Source organism: Nelumbo nucifera, chromosome 1 (genome assembly GCF_055504915.1).
Source record: "Nelumbo nucifera cultivar China Antique chromosome 1, China Antique-T2T, whole genome shotgun sequence".
Lineage (NCBI taxonomy): Eukaryota > Viridiplantae > Streptophyta > Magnoliopsida > Proteales > Nelumbonaceae > Nelumbo > Nelumbo nucifera.
In genome coordinates this window covers 145,945,439-145,957,464 of record NC_142649.1, presented here as the reverse complement: position 1 = coordinate 145,957,464, position 12,026 = coordinate 145,945,439, and the positions used below count along the sequence as shown (strand labels likewise).

Sequence of the window (12,026 nt, the reverse complement as noted above, 5' to 3'; positions counted from 1 at the left end):
GACAACGGTAAGCAGTTCAAAGATATTAAGTTCCATAACTGGTGTGCCGAGATGGGGATACATCAAAACTTCACTTCGGTAGCACACCCTCTGGCGAACGGGCAGACGGAAGTCACGAACAGAGCCATACTCCGCGGACTGAAGGCTCGCTTAGCCCGAGCTAAGGGGCTATGGGTAGACGAGCTATCCAGTGCACTATGGGCTTACTGAACCACCGTCAAGACCGCCACAGTTGAAACCCCCTTCAACCTCACCTATGGCACGGAAGCAGTAATCCCAGCCGAGATCGAGGTACCTACATTACGCCTGGAAGCATACGACGAAGAAGAAAATGGTGATGAGCTCCACACCAACCTTGACCTGGTGGAAGAAGTACGAAACCTCACTTATATCCGGACCGCAGCCTACCAGCAAAGAGTAGCTCGGTATTATAATGCCCGGGTCAGGAAGCGGCACTTCCGTGTCAAGGACTTGGTCCTTCAAAAAGTTATGGTACCTGAGCCCGGTGTAGGTAAACTCAGACCGAACTGGGAAGGTCCCTATCGAGTAAAGTGGGTACTTGGGGAAGGTACGTACGAGCTCGAAACGTTAGAAGGAAAACAGGTACCTCGAGCCTGAAACATTAGCAATTTAAGGTGATACTACATGTGATCGTCGAACTAGGGGAGCGAACTGAGAGTCACTCCCAGAAGTCCAGGAGTGGACAGCAAGTCGCTCCCAAAGCCTAAGGGCCACAATACTGAATAAGACCCAGTTGCCTCTTCGAAATGGGCAAAATCCTGGAGTGGACTACGAGTCGCTCCCAAAGCCTAAGGGCCACAATACTGTATAAGACCCAGTCGTCCCTTCGGTATGGGCAAAGTCAAGGAGTGTGGACTACAAGTTGCTCCCAGAGCCTAAGGGCTAAAGTACCGAACTAGCAAGGACCTCGGCACCACATGAGACCTGGTGGCCTCGCTAACATAGGCAAGTTGCTTCAAATACTTGAGACATAGACAGCTCGGGCATAAGCCCTACGATGTCTAGCCCACCACGGCACATAAGAGCAGGTTGGACCCATAAGGGACAACTGGCATCCAAATAAGTAGCCTATGCGCGGACAGGACGGGTATATGTCCCGCGATGTCGCTCACCTCGGCGTACGTTACGTGGAGTTACCCCTACTAAGCCTTCGCAAACAGTTCGGGGTAACAAACACTTAGAAAATTTTCTATTAAGATTATCCTTACTTATTGCCCAACTCGGTAGCTTGACAATTCGGGTAATCTACACATTTGTTACCTAGATCGGAAGTTATCTATACTTAGAATATCTTTTGCACGAAGGATTTCTCAAAAGATTGGTATTTCATTTACAAAAAGATGCAGGTACATAGATTTTGTTCTAACCCGAGCTCGGCGGCTTCGGGGTGTACATTCAATACAAGAAAAGAGAAGAAAGCTCAAAGATTATGGTTAAGATTCATCAGCTGGGTCGGTGTCCATATGATCTTCTACGTTCTCCTGGCTCGAGGGGCACTCCTCTTGGACCTCGTTGTCACTCCCTTCGTCTGATGAGCTGGGCTCTACATTTGCTGCCTCGACATCCTTGGGAGTAAGTTTAGATGCGGAGATGGCTTTGAGATCGAGGTCGGGGAAGTTCTTTCTCATCACGTACTTGCATAATTTGAAGCCGGAGCGGTAGGAGCTCGAACCATACTCAACTTGGAGATCGTGGAACTCCGAAGATTGCTTGAAGTGTTCAACAGCCTGGCTTCGTGCCTCTTCAACAGCGGTCTCGAAGATCCGAATTCGCTCTTGAACCATCGCTTTGAGATCTTTAACTTCTCGTCGAAGCCTCGTTCTCTCCTCGATCAGCATCGAGTTCTCCTCGGTCAACGCGGAGATCAGCTCCTGTTGTTTCCCCTTCTCGTCGGTCAACATAGAGATATGCTCCTACTGTCACTCCTTTTCCTCAATTAGAGGCAGAATTAGCTCCTTCTGACTTTGAGCTACCTTATTGGCCCGAAGCACCTCGCCCCGAGCTTTATCAAGTTCGCGATGCAGTTTCTGTGCCTCCTCCTTGGCTCCCTGAAACAGCCTCAAACAAATTTGCGACTGACACACCAGCGTGTGAATGGAGGAATTCACTTGACAAGGAAAAACCGAGGTAAGAACATTCTGAAAAGTTCACAAAGAAACAAAAGTCTAAGGTAAAAGCACCTACCACCATGCAGAGGTTGGCAACTCGACCCCCAAGCCGAGCCGTAGGCATCTTGGCTCAATCTGCGACCTCCTCGGAGAAGATGGCCTCCTCGCTCTTGCGAATCCCGAACTAGTGAGTCATGATACTCCTTTCCGAAGGCTCGTGTCGGGGTCTGGAAGTGCTTGCCAGATCAGGCGCTGGGGTGCTCTCTAGTTCCTGCTGCCGAGCACTTCCCTCTTCTTCATCCAGATCCACCACGGGAGGGTGAGGGCGGACCTCCTCCTGGGGGAGCTCGGCGGAGATCGGCTCCGCGGTGTGGACCTCGAGCGGGGCAGGGGTTGAAGGGCTGGCCTCCCGATGAGGCTTCTTCGCCCTCCTCTTCTTCGCCTTCTGCATACTATTGAAAAGATTCTTGGCATCGACCTTCGGCATGGCAACTGCAAGAACAAAAGGTTAGCCACGAATTAAAAAGAACTCTAAAATAAAAGAACCAAGGTGAAAACCTACTAGGAGGGCTCAGACCAGCTCGCACAAGCTTCTCCTCGGCCAAGAAATCCTTCATCTCGAGGTCGAGGTCCCTCCACGAGTTGCTGACTGCCCTAGTTGTTGCATCCATTCTCACTCTGGGATCCTTGATTGCCACCCTCCAATGAGTTGGAAAAGGCCATTCCTCAGGATTTCGAACGAGGAAATACCTCCTTTTCCAGGAGGGAACCTTGTTCGGACAGCCGAACAGGATTTTGAAACCGGTCTGAGGTGAGATGTAGTAGCTTTGTCTGGCGCCCCCGCGCAAACAAGCCGAGTTCCTCTTAATGGCACAGATCGAGCTAAAAATGTCTAGTGAAAAAGGGAGATCGTATCAACTATATTCTAAATTGAGTTCGGATGAAGTTGGTCGATAGTGATATTGAAAAACTTAATTGCTTCTACGATGAAGGGGTGGAGAGGAAAGCGCAGCCCAGTAGCGAGCTGCTCCTCAAAAACATTGAGCTCATGATGATCATGAACCCAAGGGAATTGACCTAAAGGAAGGCTAAAAACTAAGCTATCGGGGGCGATAGCGAGCTGCCAAGGACATCAATCTGTCTGAAGTCATAGTTGAGGGACCGAAGTCATCTGGGTCTCGACCTTGGGAAGAAGATGGGGCCTCTGTTCTAGAGGACGGTCCCTCTTCCTGGACCCCGGTCTCCCCGAGCCGAGATGGCTCATCCACGAGCACCAAAACCCCCTCCAGATATCGAAGAGGGGAGTCACCCAGTGACGAGCTAGCCTCCCCCGTAGGGGCTGCGGTCTGCACGGTGGCACCCTCAACCTCACTACCTAAAAGGCTGTCTAAACTAGAATTAGACATGCTTAAACCAAGAAAATACAAACTTAAGAAAATTGCGGACTCATTGAAAAGAAGGAAGAGACCTCAGAAAGCTAAGAAGGGGTGGCGAGCTGAGGGGTTCCGACACGACCTCAAAGCAAGCTTGAGAAGGTATGGCGAGAAAAATGAGTCGTGAACCCCCTATTTATAGCCACTATACCAGAGAAGCAACGGTCGAGATCGAAGCAATCTAATGGCTCCTAAGAAAACCGGCTGCACGACCCTCGAGGTCGAAAATAGTTTAGCGCATTTTTTGGCGTCCTCAAAATTTATAGATCGCATGATGTCCGTGCATAAACCGCACGCGACCTATCTGATAGAGCGGCTTGGACTTTGAGCCAAATCCACTTGTCACATCGTGAACTCCCCGAAACAGGTCAAGACCCCTAGCTCGAGGATTGGGGGGCAATTGATGAAGGGAAATTTGGCCTGACCTCGTAACAGGGAGACACGTGAACGAGACTCAACATAAGTGACAACTCAACATGATCATGTCGGCACGTGGATGTGACTTGACACAAGTGACAGCTCAACATGATCAGTTCGCTACAAAGCGTCCTTGGGTACCCTGATACCCCGAACTAAGGATATCCCGAACTAAGATCGTCTCAGTACCAGATCGCGACCAGGATAACGGTACCAAGTTCACTACAGATCGAACCCGAAAAGACAGATCACCTTGGTCAAGACTACCTCGGGACGAGTATACCTCGGCGCAAGGTCACACTAGGACCACCTCGGTCCCAAGGCACTTCGGCATTCATATCAGGTCGGATCTAAAGAGCATGAGCTTAGGAAGCTCACCACTAGTCGGCTCGTCACCAGGCAATCCGGAACCTTACAAGTAGCTTGCTACCTGGTCAGGCCGACTTTCACGTTACAACCCCGAGGAGCTCACCACTGTATTCCGCATTTTATGCGATTATGAATCGTAATGGCTATATTAACTCACCCACTCCTCAGTTCAGATGGGAGCAGGCAATCTTACCGGTTGGTGGCATTTTACCCACCTAACACGCAAACGGATCCCATGACAGCGAGGATCCAGGAATCGCTCCACCAACCCACGATGACTCTAGTATATAAAGACTTCACCCCCCCAGGGGTGAAGGTATGTGTGTATGTGTAATCTTTGCTCTCTAACTCACTGATATCATCTTCAAGCTTTCTACTACTACTACTGAGTGCTAACTTAGTCATCGGAGTGTCCTTGCCGGGTAAGCCACACCGGGATCTCTGACTCCTCTCTCACAGATCCACCGTTTCTCAACATAAATGATCTCTGTTAACCAAATGAACCCCTTGTTAAACTTACTATCAACGATCTCTATTTGTACTGTTGACTGATAACAATCTATTTGTGTTCGCAGGCATCCTTTTTGTCCCTTTTGTGACAATTTAAGGCTGAAATAAGTGCTCCCCGGTGTTCAGGCATTAACGATTTAACGCTGAAAGTGCTCCTCGGTGTTCAGGCATTAACAATTCCGCCTCCACATTGGTTTTTTTAAAAAATTGAATGATTCAATAATCCGATCTAATTAGGGCTAGTACAGTTCATATGGCCCCGACCCTATCCAGATGCATGGTTAGATGTTCTGATCAAGTTTGGGGCAACCCTTCAAATTAGCATGGTTCAGCCATACTCAGCTTGAATTAACCCAAAGTTAGTTAGATGGTCGGATGTTCTGATCCAATTCAGACCAATGCATTTCAACCACATCGAGCCCAATTAGCGCAAACCCATTCAGATAGCTTGGTGGTTCAATCCGGTTCATACTGGTTTCAACCAAGATCAAGTTCAATTGTTCGGTTTAACCATGGTTGAATTCCCGTTGATCTTCCATTAAAATTCAAATGCATTAACAATTGGTCAGGTGAGGTTCAATTGTCATGTTGATTGTAGCATCCAAATATCCAATAGAATAAAGGAGAATACAATTTTTAACCATCACAAACTCTTTAACTTCATCTTCATTATTTTCATGCGGTGATTCATCTACCAATTCATTTGAATTTTCGAAAAGTGGTGAAAGAAGTTGACATTATTCCTTAGGCTTAGGCTGTGTTTGGTTACAATGCAAATAAATTTGTTCTGATGCAAAAATGTGGGGTCATTAATGTAAATTCTGACTTATTGTTATTTTAAATTTTAGCTTATTTTGATTAATTGTATTACAAATAAAGTATATTAAGACATGAAACATGATGTTGTCCGATCCGAGGACGCAGTGAGATAGTCTTGTCAATTGGACGAAGCTGAGGTGGAAGGACGAAGTCGTACTTTGGAATCTGCAACCAAGAGGGAAAGAGGCCCGAGGAATTATTCCCCGGATAGGTACTCCGGTGCTCAAGTCAGTCAAATAAAGGTAAGTGGTTGGGCCGAGCAAGTGAGAACGATGCTGGTCCAAGCAGAAAAGATGGTGTAGAGGTATTACCTTGGGCGGAGATTACCTATTTATAGTTGAACGTCCATGTTCTAAACGAATGAGGCTTCCAGGGTTGTCAAGATGAGGTTGTTCGCCAAGGTTTTCGGGATGTCTCCTCTTCTCCAGTGGAGTTAACTTCCTCGTTCGTGCAGGGCACTCCTTCTTGGTTGTGTTTATCTATCTTGTGTGGTGCAAACGTGGCTAGAAAGAGATGGCCGCGGGGCCGCCATGTGGCATCCTTGACCAGCTCAACCATAAACCAAACAAAACAAAATAAAGTAAACTCCAAAACAAAATTAAACAAGAATTTATATTTTTTATTTGCACTCCCATACATTTATACCAGTACAAATAAAATTGCACTGCACTGCAACCAAACACAGCCCCGGTCCTTCTCATATACAAAAAATTGTACTTTTTCATCTTTTTTGTATTCACTATCGGTGCAAATTTCATATCCTACAAAGCTGATACAAAATTTCCACCTTTTTTAATACAATAAAAAAAATTAACAAAACCAAACAAAAGCACTACCAACTGCATCAGACAAAACATTATAATCAAGATCCCAACAAAAGTGAATCCACAGGCGATATATTTGTAATGTGCCCATTCGCAATCCAATCTGTTGCATGATTCTCTTCGTTGTGAATATGCTGATATGAAATAGAAAGGTTGCAATTCCTAAATCTTCTGTCGCATTCCTCGAATATTATTTGAACCTTCAAGCGCATCAACAGTGGTTTTTGACATTTCCTCCATTTTATTCCTGCCTCAATTATTTTACATAAATTCTTTCTCACGTAAGTGGGGATCGCATCAGATTACATCCTACCTCATTCCTAGACAAATATCTTAGGGATGGCAATTTCTACCATACCTGATGAGTATCACCCCTACTCTCTCCAACAGGGCAGGTTTTTTTTGCTTAAATGATGGGTTTTGGGGCAGTTATGAGTTTTGTGATTCTATAACCCACATGGTATAGGTAGGGTATAGTATTAGGCTAAACCCGATCCTCCCCAACCCGCATATTGTTGAAAATCATATAAATTTTATGTACTAAGTATTGAATTTAATAATATTTTGAATTTTATGTGAATGACAATTGATAGTGTATGTGTTTTTTACATGTCTTAATCAAATAATTATAAATCTTGATGTTTATTTGTGTTGTTTACTTATTCATTGCTTATATATGATGAGAAATAACAGGAAATTAGATGAAGGTTTTAAACCTAACCTGTTCCTACCCTTGAATGTGGGGAGGGTAGGGTTAGGGGTGCCCACAGTTCGATTGGTTATTCTTTGAACCGAATTGACCTAATTAGTTTTTTAAGTATTTAAACCGAAACCAAACCAATGCAACTAGTTAATCGGTCGATTGGTCAACTGCGGTTTGGTTTTTCGATTACTTATGCACTCAAAATAAAAAAGAGAGAGAGAGAAAGGTTGTCGATCGGTCTGGGATTTTTTCCCATTGGGGAAAAAGAAGAGAGATGAGAAATTGAGAACTCGGAGGCCGTCGGTTGGAGCCTAGAGGTCGTCGGTCGGAGACTGAGAGGCTATCGATTGGTCTAGAGAAGAAGAAGACTAGAGAGATGAGAGATTGAGAACTTGAAGGTCGTCGGTCAGAGACTCAGAGGCTATCTGTCGGTTTGGGGAAGAAGAAGACTAGAGAGATGATAGACTGAGAACTAAGAGTGAGAGAGAAAGGGAAATGCATTAGGTTAATTTGATTCGAAGAGAGGAAATCATGAAAAGCTGTCGAACTGTCGGATTGCACAGGGATGCGTGTCGCTTTAGATATGCAAGTCTACAACAAGAAAACATGAAAATTGAAAAGCTGAGTCACCAAAAATGACAAAAAGGACTGACGAACCATATTTAAAAGAGAAAAAAAATAAAGAGAAAGTGAGAAGCCTATTCGATTTAAAAAAAATATATAAAAAATAAAATATAATATATTATATATTAGACTATTAGTATACATATTTCGGTCGGTTCGGTTAATCACCGTTTTTTTTAAAGGTTAATCGGAACCGAATCGACCGGTTTGATTAACCGAGTTTTCGGTTTGGTTTCGATCGATTTTTTTAGTCGGTTCAGTTTTTTTATTTTTTTTGTTCACCCCTAGGTAAAGTCGGAGAGGGTTTTGCACTTTCATGTGTGGGGAGAATAGATTTGGATTCTTAAAATCCATCCTACTACGGGTTTTGGGGTGGGTACTGATTGAGAAATTTAGGGGTAAATAAGATCTAGAATTTACAAAACCCTCCCCGATCTCTCCCTGTTGCTATCCCTAATAATATCCTCTACTATATATCTCTATTTTCTTTCATTTGAAGCGGAGGTTAGTTTATTTTACTTACCATTTTAAAAAGTCAAATATAAAGCTAGTAAACCAGAAATTATATTTAATCCTTTAGCTGACATTTCCCTTTCATTTATACCCTTTTGCACTCTATTGTTAATAAACTGCAGTTCCCTGTATCATGATTATAGGTTTGGTACACTATGTAATAAACTGCAGTTCTCCATTAGTGTGGAACTCTGAACTCCGGACATCGGACTGCGATCGTCCATTTACATCAAAATGTTCAAAAAGTTCAAGGGAATTTTGCTTGCCGACACTCGATCCAAGGCGTCTTTCCCCACCAAATTGCGGACATCTTTTTCCGTTATCTTGCCGATGCTTGTCTGAGCTTCATTTTTTTCCTACAATTAGGAACGTCTCAGCAAGTCAAAATAGGAAAAGGTTTGATGTTAACTCCGCGAATCTAGGCCGTGTTTAGAACCAATTCTGTTTTTCTAGAGACGCTTTTTCATAAAATGGTGCTGCACATTATTTTCTCAAACATTTTTTCAGATTTTTTTATTTGTAATTATTGTTATTGTTGTCACATAAGTGTTTTCTTAATGTAGGCAATATACTGTTGTTAGAAACAGTAGAAAAAACTAAAAATGGTAAAAAAAGGTGTTTTCTCATACCACATATCTCCAAATTTCCAAAGTGTGGTATGAGAATGTGTTTTGAAAAAACAGTTAACCAAATATCAGGTTTTTTTGAAAAACAGATTTCAAATGTGATGCTAATGTGATGCCATTTTAATAGTTGATTGGTTATTACTTTTATTACCAGTTAATTTGTTACAATTTTTTTCCATATCATCTTCCGATATCATATATTATATAGTCGGATTCAAATGGAAAAAATATATAAAATATAGAAATGAGAATGTCCTTGGAATTTTAAATGAAAGTAAAGAAGAGTGTTTAATAATAACAAGTTAATAACTACTGGTTTGGTATGGGAGGTGGCTTGTGGATCGAGTCGCAGATTGAAGGCCCACCACACGGAGTCAATTTTCCGACGCCATGTTCGGATACACGTAACACCGTTGCATTAGCATTACGCTCAGCCCCACTGACGCTATTACGCTAATGGGCTGGTTTTCAGTCCCTCGCGTGAGGGGCCCATTGCCATTATTGATTGGAGACCCTTTTACTATTTAGCGTGCAATGTATGTGATCTCGCAACGTCTGTCCCCTGGGGACAGAAAATTTTCTATTCCAACCAAAGAGAATCGAACACGTTGCTCTCCTCCTTTTACGTATCAAACTGATTCCAGACCTGACGGCAGTCTGGACTCCAAAAAACCATGAAATTCAATTAATCCTTTTCCTTTCTTGTTTGTTCCCTCTCTCTTTTCTTATCCCTCCCCACCGCCCCTAAGCTGAGAGTCAGAGAGACCATTGACCATCACCGATTCTCTCTCTCTCTCTGATATTTTCCTCACATAACGTTATTGGCAGTTGAACCCATTATCTTAACAAACCTAATATTATTCTTCATCTGCTCTCTTTGCTTTTCTCTCTCGTATCCTCAAGCTCAAATTCAAAAGACGCAGTTTCAACACCAACCCTATGGCCTCCCCAATTTTATTCATCTTCTTCGTCAACTACAACGGTCCCTGCAGATTATCGATCTCTAGTACGACTGTCCCACTGGCCGCAACTACAACATAATCCGGGACCGGCTGGATCGACTTGTTTACCACCTTGAATGGAACAACGGCACTTCCTTCTACTACACCTTGGACTCTTCCAAGGTGTGTAGGACTCAGCACTTCGAGGTGGGGATCTCTATACCCAAATGGCTAGACGTTGCAAACTACATCGGCTACCAATACGTCGATGGGTTCCTCTACAATGCCTAGGAGAAGGTCGATTTCACTTTGTAGTATGAGGACATTGTCACCAAGAGGGTTGTTCATTAGCTCTTTTACACAGGGTTATTCTCTGCATGGAGATCCATTCATATTATGACATTCGAGTAGGGAGCAGTACTCGAGGATGAAAAATGGCGAGCCCTTGTATACTGTTTTTAGGAGGAAGAAAGCCAATTACAGTCTGTATTTACTGGCAACTCTCGGGAGGGTTTGATGAAAGAATGAATCTTAAGAAGTTCAGTGGAATGGCACCGACTAGAATGGTGTCAAAACACAGATTGTAGTTGGAATTGCGTCTTTCACAAGTTCTGGAACCGCCGCTTGTGCTGGACTTTGCGAAGTCGGATGTGGTGAATAAAGAAAAAAGAGAATAGGGGGTGAGCAAGCAAGACGGAAGTCGAATACAGGCATACATCAACGAAAGTTGTTGAATGGAATAACTACAATTAAGTCTCCGGTTGTTCTCCCCAATCGTAATGGTGTTGTTACCAAGAAATGGGGCTATTGTGTCTTCTCCGGATTCGACCCCGGTGGCAGTTGAGGATCCAGCGGTGGCAGTTGTCGGTGGTTTTGCCGTGTTGGGGAGTTTGTTTGCGATGGTTTTGCTTTAAACAACAAAAGCTTAAAATATCTTAAAAAGTTTTCTTTTGGGTTTTCACTTTCAGCATTCTTTTTCTTTCCTCCATATTTACATGTAGTTAGCTTTCACTTATCAGAGAAACCTAGGTTTTTCATTTATATATACAGGGTTTGCAACTTTGGTATAATAGAAGTAAAAACGGCAATTCTGTGTTTCTATGTATGACCTCTCTCTATGACTGAGAAACCACCATTGAGATAACAAAATGCAGGATCCAAATCTACCTTCTTATACATTCACTCATCAAGCAATCAAAATCTAATTGCAAGTCCTTTGTCTGGTGTTCACATTTGTTAGTGGGAACTGTCACCTTTCAGAATTAATAGAGTACCCCACCTTGTACAGTTGTACATTGCATGAGTACTGGGCTTCTAATCCAACGGTGGGTTGCTGGAAAATATGTCCTTTGCCAATGAGAGGGAAGAAATGGAGGGGCCGCGAGTTGAAGACAAGGAGAGAGGGAAGAAGAAACAGAACTAGAGCGGATGGAAGAGGGAGAACGAAAGAGGTAGACAAGAGGGTTGGTTAGGCGGGTTTACAAATTTTAAATTTTTTTTGAGTCCAGACTGCCGTTAGCTGCCAAGCGCCAGGACTCCGTCAGTTTCAAAAGAAAGAGGGGAGGATGGCGTGTTCGACACACAGAAAAACTTTGTGCTGAGCAGTGGTAGAACATCAACATATGGCCATGTGAACATGAGGACGGGAATCCAATCCAATCACAATTCTATGCCTCGCCTACCATAAAAGAGGAGCCCCGATTCTCTTTTACGCAGCTGGATGCGTGTTTTCACTTTTCATGGGTGTATATACGATTTTGTTTTTAGAAGATAGTCTCCCTAAATTACGATTTGAGTTTTTTATGAGTTGTTCGAACTCGGTTTGTGAAAAATTCAATTTAGTTCGGTAAGCTTGGTTTTTAAGGCTCGTGGATCTAATTAAGCTTTTACAAGTATATATATATATATATATAAATAAAAATGTTATTTATATAATATTTTTATTTTTTATATAATAATAATAATTATATTTTATAATTCTTAATTTTTATATGTCAAATAAAAAATGATTTTTATATGTATAATTTTTATTTTTATAAAACATTGGGCTTACAATTGAGCTCGAGCTTACGAGATTTTGATTTGAGCCGAACTCAAGCTCAAGTCTCTAGTTCGAAT

The 12,026-nt window shown here is 43.0% G+C and overlaps 1 pseudogene; it reads left to right on the top strand.

Annotated features, from left to right (window-relative positions):
• The first annotated feature begins 2,833 nt into the window (after positions 1–2,833).
• On the top strand, positions 2,834–11,724 carry LOC104588312 (uncharacterized protein At4g14100 pseudogene; annotated as a pseudogene).
• The last annotated feature ends 302 nt before the right edge of the window (positions 11,725–12,026 follow it).